This window comes from Ahaetulla prasina, chromosome 1, assembly GCF_028640845.1.
Source record: "Ahaetulla prasina isolate Xishuangbanna chromosome 1, ASM2864084v1, whole genome shotgun sequence".
Lineage (NCBI taxonomy): Eukaryota > Metazoa > Chordata > Lepidosauria > Squamata > Colubridae > Ahaetulla > Ahaetulla prasina.
This window is the reverse complement of record NC_080539.1, coordinates 339,101,012-339,109,218: the sequence shown is the minus strand read 5'-3', so window position 1 is coordinate 339,109,218 and position 8,207 is coordinate 339,101,012.

The following is an 8,207-nucleotide window of genomic DNA, read 5'->3' as shown; positions in this document are numbered from 1 at the left end:
AAGTAAAAACAATCCTAAAACCCCACTTAAATTTCATCAAGCTAGTCCCGCACGGTGGAATAAGAAAGTCTTGAGCTCGCGTTTAAAAGACCGGAGGTCAGGAACTTGACGTATCCCTGGAGGCAGCTCGTTCCAGAGGGCAGGAGCCCCCACAGAGAAGGCCCTCCCCCTGGGGGTCGCCAGTCGACATTGCCTGACCGAAGGCACCCTGAGGAGACCCTCCCTATGGGAGCACACAGGCCGATGGGAGGCTATAGGTGGCAGTAGGCGGTCCCGTAAGTAATCCGGTCCTGTGCCATGGAGCACTTTAAAGGTGATGACCAACACCTTGAATTGCACCCAGAAGACCACCGGCAACCGGTGCACGCTGCGCAGGAGAGATGTTATGTGGGAGCATCGCGGTGCCCCTTCTATTACCCGCACAGCCGCATTCTAGACCAGTTGGAGCCTCCTGGTGCTCTTCAAGGGGAGCCCCATGTAGAGAGCATTGCAGTAGTCCAGCCGGGAAGTGACAAGGGCATGAGTGACCATGCGAAGGGAATCCCGGTCAAGAAAGGGACGCAACTGGCGAATCAGGCGCACCTGATAAAAAGCTCCCCTGGCGACGGCCGTCATATGTTCTTCTAAGGACAGCCGATCGTCCAGGAGAACGCCTAAGTTACGAACCCTCCCCTGGGGAGCCAATGATTTGCCCCCAACAGTCAGCGATGGTGTAAGCAATTACAGTGAACCACAGGAAATATTTAGAGTTGGCTTCACATCTGAAGGTGCCAATATGGTGCACCCAATAAAGAGAATCTTTGAGAGTGGGAATGATACTTTGACATCATGCAAAATTGGAAAGAAGATATTAGGACAGGGATGTCAAAGTCGCTTCATCACGTGACATATTGTGACTTTTTTCCCCTGTCACTAAACCAGGCCTGGGTGCGGCTGGCAAGTGATGCATCCAGCCCTTGGGCCACGAGTTTAACAGCCCTGTATCAGGAGGTTCATGTTAAGACCGCCACTTATTGCATTGAGATCGATTTGAATAGAAATAGATAATGCTAGAATTCTAGGGATTGAAATCCCCACATCTTAAAGTTGCTGAGGTTGAGAAACACGGTACAGAACTAGACTGAGAGCACAATAAAAAAGGGAAAGGCTGCAGCTTAGTGATAATGTGTGCACTTTCCACACAGAGAAAAAAAAAAGATTCAGTCTTTAAGAACTTTAAGTGTAACTAGAAAGATTCACTCCCGGTCAGTACAAAATATTAAACTGTGTAGAGCAATGATTGCAGGAGATTAAGTGAATTTCTTGGTGGGTTTTTTTTATCACTAGTATCCAAGCATTTTTTTGCTCTTTGTGATTGCTCCACGAAGAAATGCAAGAAATGCTCGTGTAAGGTGTTTCAACTGAGTGGTTTGGAGCCAAATTCAAATAAAAGGGGGAAGAGGGAGTGGGCAGAACAAAATAATATAAATCACCTTCTTTTATTTAAAATTCAATTCAATTAGTTACACTAGTTACAATAACTCCCCAAGCATGTATTAAATAAATAAATAAATAAATAAATATACTTTATTGTAATTGTACATATATACACAGTATAACCATACAACAAAATTCACATAACACCCAAAGACCAAGACCAACACATATAACAATCCCCAAACACACACCCCACCCACCACAAATTCTCCCAAACCCCCAAAACATCCACACAACAGACCAAGTAATGCTTTTCCAACAGCTCACTGATGGTGGCCCTTTAGTTCATTGTTGAGTGCAATTATAGCTCTGGGATAAAAACTATTCAGAAAATGTATGGTCTGAGTTTTAATTGTTTTGTATCTTCTGCCAGAAGGCAACAGTCCAAAAAGATTGTAAGCAGGATGGGAAGAGTCTCTGAGAATGTTGTGCAACTTCCTCAAACAGCAAGATGCAAAGATGTTGTCCAGGGCTGGTGGCTGGAGCCCAATGATATTTTGGGCAGTTTTAATGATTCTCTGTAGAGCTTTTTTGTTCACTGCAGAGCTGCTCCCATGCCATGTAAGAATGCTGTATGTCAAGACACTCTCAATGGTGCTGCGATAGTAGGAAAGAAGTAGATGCTGAGATAGATTTATCTTCCTGAGCATTCTCAGGAAGTACAGCCTCTTCTGTGCCTTCTTCACAAGCATGTTAGCATTCATAGTCCATGAGAGGTCCTCTGAGATATAAATGGCCAGAAATTTAAAACTACCAACCCTCTCCACCTCCTCACCATTTATGGTATTTTTCGAAGTAGAAGACGCACCTTAGTTTTGGGGGAGGAAAATAAGAAAAAAGCTGATTGGCAGGTGGATTGGCCTCTCGGAATAACCCAATCAGCTGTTCCCAGTGAATTTTAGCAACAGATTTTTTGATTTTGAGCTCTGTGCCTTGTTCTTTTTTTGTTTGTTTACTTTTCTGCCTCTGAAACTTCTGAAACTCTGTTTCAGAAAAAAAACTTCTTTCTGCCTCTGAAAGCCTCCTAAACAGAGTTTCAGAAAAAAAGCCTCTGAAACTCTGTTTGGGGGCTTCTTTTCTGAAGCTTTGTTTCTGATGTTTTTTTTTCAGTCTCTGAAGCCTCGGTTTGAGAAGCTGGGCGGGGCTACATTCGGAGTTTAGGACACACCCAGATTTACACCCTCTTTTTTTGGGGAAAAAGATGTGTCTTATACTCTGAAAAATGCAGTTTGTACAATGGTAAATGTACATCTCTCTTCCTCCTGAAGTCAATTATAAGTTTAGTGTTTTTGGTGTTAAGTGTAAGATTATTTTCTTACTGAAAATAATTTGAATGGTTTTCTTCTGTTACAACACAGTTTGGTAACCATTTTTAGATGTCTCAGGAGATCACCCCTAAGGCTTCTGGCAATGTCTACATAGCCCATGGATACACTTGTTAGCTTCTTTGTTCTCATCTTCCAGGCAAGGAATGTCAAGGTATTGCCATTTTTTAAAAGTATCCACAACTCAAAATGACACTATAGAGCACTGCACATCAGAACAACTAGACACAAGAACAGTTTTTTCCCGAACGCTATCATTCTGCTAAACAAATAATTCCCTCAACACTGTCAAACTAGTTACTAAGTCTGCATTACAATTAATCTTCTCATCATTCCCATCACCCATCTCCTCCCATTTATGACTGTAACCTTGTTACAGGTATCCTTACAATTTATATTGATATTGATTGTTTCCTGGTTGCTTATTTGTACCCTATGACTATCATTAAGATTATGATTCTTGATGAACATATCTTTTCTTTTATATACACTGAGAGCATATGCACCAAAGACAAATTCCCTGTGTGTCCAATCACACTTGGCCAATAAAAAATTCTATTCTATTCTATTCTATTCTATTCTATTCCCCCAGTTGGCAGTGACTGCTTTCACGCAAACCTTAACCAGATTATTGAACTGAGTCATTTTCTGGATTTGGAAAGTGTGCTACATTTTAAACTAGCCAGACAGGCTGTATTTCAAATGCTAACCCCAAACAAACCTAGGTCAAAATTAATCAAGCCCACGTAAATACATTCACAACCAATCTAGGGGCCATCATTTTCAATTAAAAGTCATACAAAACACTTTAGACTGAGGAAAGTTGTGTATAAAAAGGTTTATTACAATTAAGTTTTAAATATGTGTATCATAGACAGCTTTGTCAATAAAAAAAGAACATATTCTATTTATCCAAAAAGAAAGTAATTCCAAATTTAGGGCAACGTCTGCTAAAGGAAGATTAGACTGAAAAAAAACCCCACTTTTCTGCCTCCAGTTGTATATTCTCCACTATCCTAAGAAACATTCCCATTTTAAGGGTTAATTATTTGAGAAAACAATTAGATGCAGGTACATACAGCCAATTGTGTAGTTGTATTAAAAACTGAGAGAAGTTGCAAATGAAACTGAATTGATTAAAATGACTTGCATACATACATATAAAAGATACACGTTAGCAAGTTTCAGCTGAAAGGAAATAGATTTTCATGATTTTAAAAAACAGCAGACTTGCTGAGGGAACAGACTCCCTCTTCTTCAAGCAGGAGTTGTGAGTTCAGGAGGTTCCTCAAATTGCACACTGAATCTGAATGGCAGAGTTAGAATGAACAGAGCCACAGGTGGTCAGAAGGGTGGACAGCTGGAAAAATATATTTTTAAAAAAATAGCAGAAGGAATCTCCCATCATTCTGCAAAACTACAAATCTCTATATCCAAGAATACTTGCAGGTTTGATAGTAATGCAGTGATAAATGCGCTCTTGGACAGGCATCTGAGCCAGTAGATACATCTCAGTTAGATTAAAAAAGCTGGCAATTAATTCACTTTAACGTTAGTCTAAGCAGCCTTTCTGTACTCATTACTGCTGGTATACAACATCCTTTAACTTCTTCCCCAAGTTAGAAAGCTATTGTTTGGTTTCTACCCATGCAGCAGGAAAATCAATAATCTTAGCTGTATCTGAAACAACTTTTGAGAAGGACATTAAATTCCCAGAGATGCTTAGGAATGAAGCACGTCCAGTACATCTCCGACTTTTGTTTGATGCATCCCAGAGGATTCAGAAGGAAAGGGGACAAAAGACTAAGGACAGACTTTGTCATTAAGACAGGGCTTTTCCTTCATTGAACCTATTTGTAATGCCATTTGATTCAACTAGGGCTTTCACTCATAATTTTCTCCCTTTAGATTCCTAGCAGAGAGAGAAAAAGAGAAAGGGAGAGATGAACCTTTCATGTCAAATATTATTTAGTCAGGGGTGGGATTCAGCCGATTCGGACTGGTTCAGGTGAACCGGTAGTTCCGACAATCATCTGGCCCCACACTATATTTCCTTCTTTCTGGCTCAGCTGATTTGCGCAGCACAGCTGATTTCCATGCCTCCGCTGTTCTACTTACCAGGGCTGACTTACAAGGTAAGTAGCTGAGCTTCAAATTGTTGTATTTTGAACACCGCGCACAAGCGCGCAAAGCGTATGCTCACCGAATCAGTTGTTAAACCAGTTGCATCCCACCACTTCATTTAGTGGTTAGTGGTTATCTATACGATAAAATTGTTCAGCTCCGGGATGGTTTGGACCAAAATTGGGATGATCCAGGTGAGAGGGCGGAGACGCGTCTTGTCGAGATTGTTTGGGATGAGTTTGACCCTGTGGCTCTCGAGAACGTGGACAGGTTGTTGGGAAGGCTGCATGCCACCACGTGTTTATTGGACCCGTGCCCTTTCTGGTTGGTGCTGGCCACACAGGAGATGACACGAGGCTGGCTCCAGGAAATTATAAATGCTTCTTTGCAGGAAGGGGTCTTTCCTGTTGCCTTGAAAGAGGCGGTGGTGAGACCCCTCCTCAAGAAGCCTTCCCTGGACCCAGCTATTTTGGGAAACTATCGTCCAGTCTCCAATCTTCGCTTTGTTGCGAAGGTTGTAGAGAGTGTGGTGGCATGGCAGCTACCCCAATACCTGGATGAAGCTGTCTATCTAGACCTGTTCCAGTCCAGCTTCCGGCCCGGATATAGTACGGAGACAGCTCTGGTCGCGTTAGTGGATGATCTCTGGAGGGCCAGAGACAGGGGTTGTTCCTCTGCCCTGGTCCTATTAGATCTCTCAGCGGCTTTTGATACCATCGACCATGGTATCTTGCTGCACCGGCTGGAGGGGTTGGGAGTGGAAGGCACCGTTTATCGGTGGTTCTCCTCCTATCTTTCTGACCGGTCGCAGACGGTGTTGACAGGGGGGCAGAGATCAACCGCGAGGCACCTCACTTGTGGGGTGCCACAGGGGTCGATTCTCTCGCCCCTCCTGTTCAACATCTATATGAAGCTGCTGGGTGAAATCATCAGTGGCTTTGGGGTGAGATACCAACTGTACGCTGATGATACGCAGCTGTACTTCTCCACCCCAGGCCACCCCAACGAAGCTGTTGAAGTGCTGTCCTGGTGCTTGGAAGCCGTACGGGTCTGGATGGGGAAAAACAGGCTCAAACTCAATCCCTCCAAGACGGAGTGGCTGTGGATGCCAGCATCCCGGTACAGTCAGCTGCAGTTGCAGCTGACTGTTGGGGGTGAGTCATTGGTCCCAGTGGAGAGTGTGCGCAACTTGGGTGTTCTCCTGGATGGACGGCTGTCGTTTGAAGATCATTTGACGGCCGTCTCCAGGAGAGCTTTTCGCCTGGTTCGCCAGTTGCGCCCCTTCCTCGACCGGGATGCCTTATGCACGGTCACTCATGCTCTTGTTACCTCTCGCTTGGATTATTGCAATGCTCTCTACATGGGGCTCCCCTTGAAGAGCACTTGGAGGTGTCAGTTAGTCCAGAATGCAGCTGCGCGGGTTATAGAAGGAGCCGCATGCGGCGCCAGTTTAAACCACTCCTGCGCAGGCTGCACTGGCTGCCTGTGGCCTTTCGGGTGCACTTTAAGGTGTTGGTTACTACTTTTAAAGCGCTCCATGGCTTAGGGCCTGGGTACTTACGGGACTGCCTGCTGTTACCTCATGCCTCCCACTGACCCGTACGCTCACACAGAGAGGGACTTCTCAGGGTGCCGTCCGCCAAGCAATGCCGGCTGGCGGCCCCCAGGGGAAGAGCCTTCTCTGTGGGGGCTCCTACTCTCTGGAACGAACTTCCCCCTGGTTTGCACCAATTGCCTGACCTTCGGACCTTTCGCCGCGAGCTGAAGACGTATTTATTTACTTGCGCGGGGTTGGCTTAAATTTTAAATTTTAAATTTTTGGATGTATTTTAATGGGTTTTAAATTTTAATATGTTTTAAATTTGGCCAATTTTATAATAAGTTTTTTAATTGTTTATTTTAATTGCATTTTGTTACTGTTTTTATGTTGGCTGTACACCGCCCTGAGTCCTTCAGGAGAAGGGTGGTATAAAAATCTAATAAATAAATAAAATAAATAAATAAAAATAAATTTAGCCCATTTCCAAAGCCCCTCCTCCCACTAAGGATGAAAATAGACTTCCCAACCCTCTTCCAGATGTGTTGCTATATTTCAGTTCCCATGGTGCACCAGCCCCAATAAGATTTTTAAAAGTTGATGTCCATTATATCTGGGGAAGCACCAATGAAGCATTAAGGGATTGGTGTAAAGAGCACAATGATTACTTTGGAGAAGGCAGTTAACAAAACATGATTTAAACCCAGACAGAAAAAGACTGAAAGTAACCCTGCCTGGTATGAAAGAGAGAGAGGACAATTATGTTGGGTTTTTCAATATTTTGCTATTTTAGCCAATAGCAATATGATATGATAGTATATGATATGATGTGGTATGCTATGATGATACGATATATGATGATGTGATGTGATATGATATGATGATAAGAAATACGATGATATATGATGATATGATATGACAGGGGTGTCAAACTAGCATTGTCATGACATCATCATGTGACGTAACACAACTTTTTTCCCCATCACTAAACTGGGCATGGGCGTGGCCAGCGTGTGATGCTTCAAGTTTAACAGCCCTGTGATATGATATGTGAAACGGTCTAGTCATTTTTAACCTTGCCTACCTTGAAGGGCTTGATAACCGCCCAGCCACCCTGTTTCGGGTGACTCGTTCCCTTCTTCACCAGGGGGAGCAGGATGACCCGTTGCAGGGACGTGCTGAGGAGTTTAACAGTTATCTATACGATAAAATCGTTCAGCTTCGGGACGGTTTGGACCAAAATTGCGGTGACTCAGGTGAGACGTCTGAGGGTGGTCTTGGTGACATTGTTTGGGATGAGTTTGACCCTGTGGCTCCCGAGGACATGAACAGGTTGTTGGGTAGGTTGAATGCCACCACGTGTTTACTGGACCCGTGCCCCTCCTGGCTGGTGCTGGCCACTCAGGAGGTGACACGAGGCTGGCTCCAGGCGATTACGAGTGCTTCTTTGGTGGAGGGAGTCTTCCGGCCGCCTTGAAAGAGGCGGTGGTGAGGCCCCTCCTCAAGAAGCCTTCCTGACCCGCTGTTTTAGGTAATTATCGTCGTCTCCAACCCGCCGGCGAAGGTTGTAGAGAGTATGGTGGCATATCAGTTTCCCTTACACCTGGATGAAACTGTCTATCTAGACCTGCTCCAGTCCGGTTTCCGCCCGTTACAGCACTGAGACGGCTTTGGTCGCGTTGGTGGATGATCTCTGAGGGCCAGGATAGGGGTTGTTCCTCTGCCCTGGTCCTATTAGACCTCTC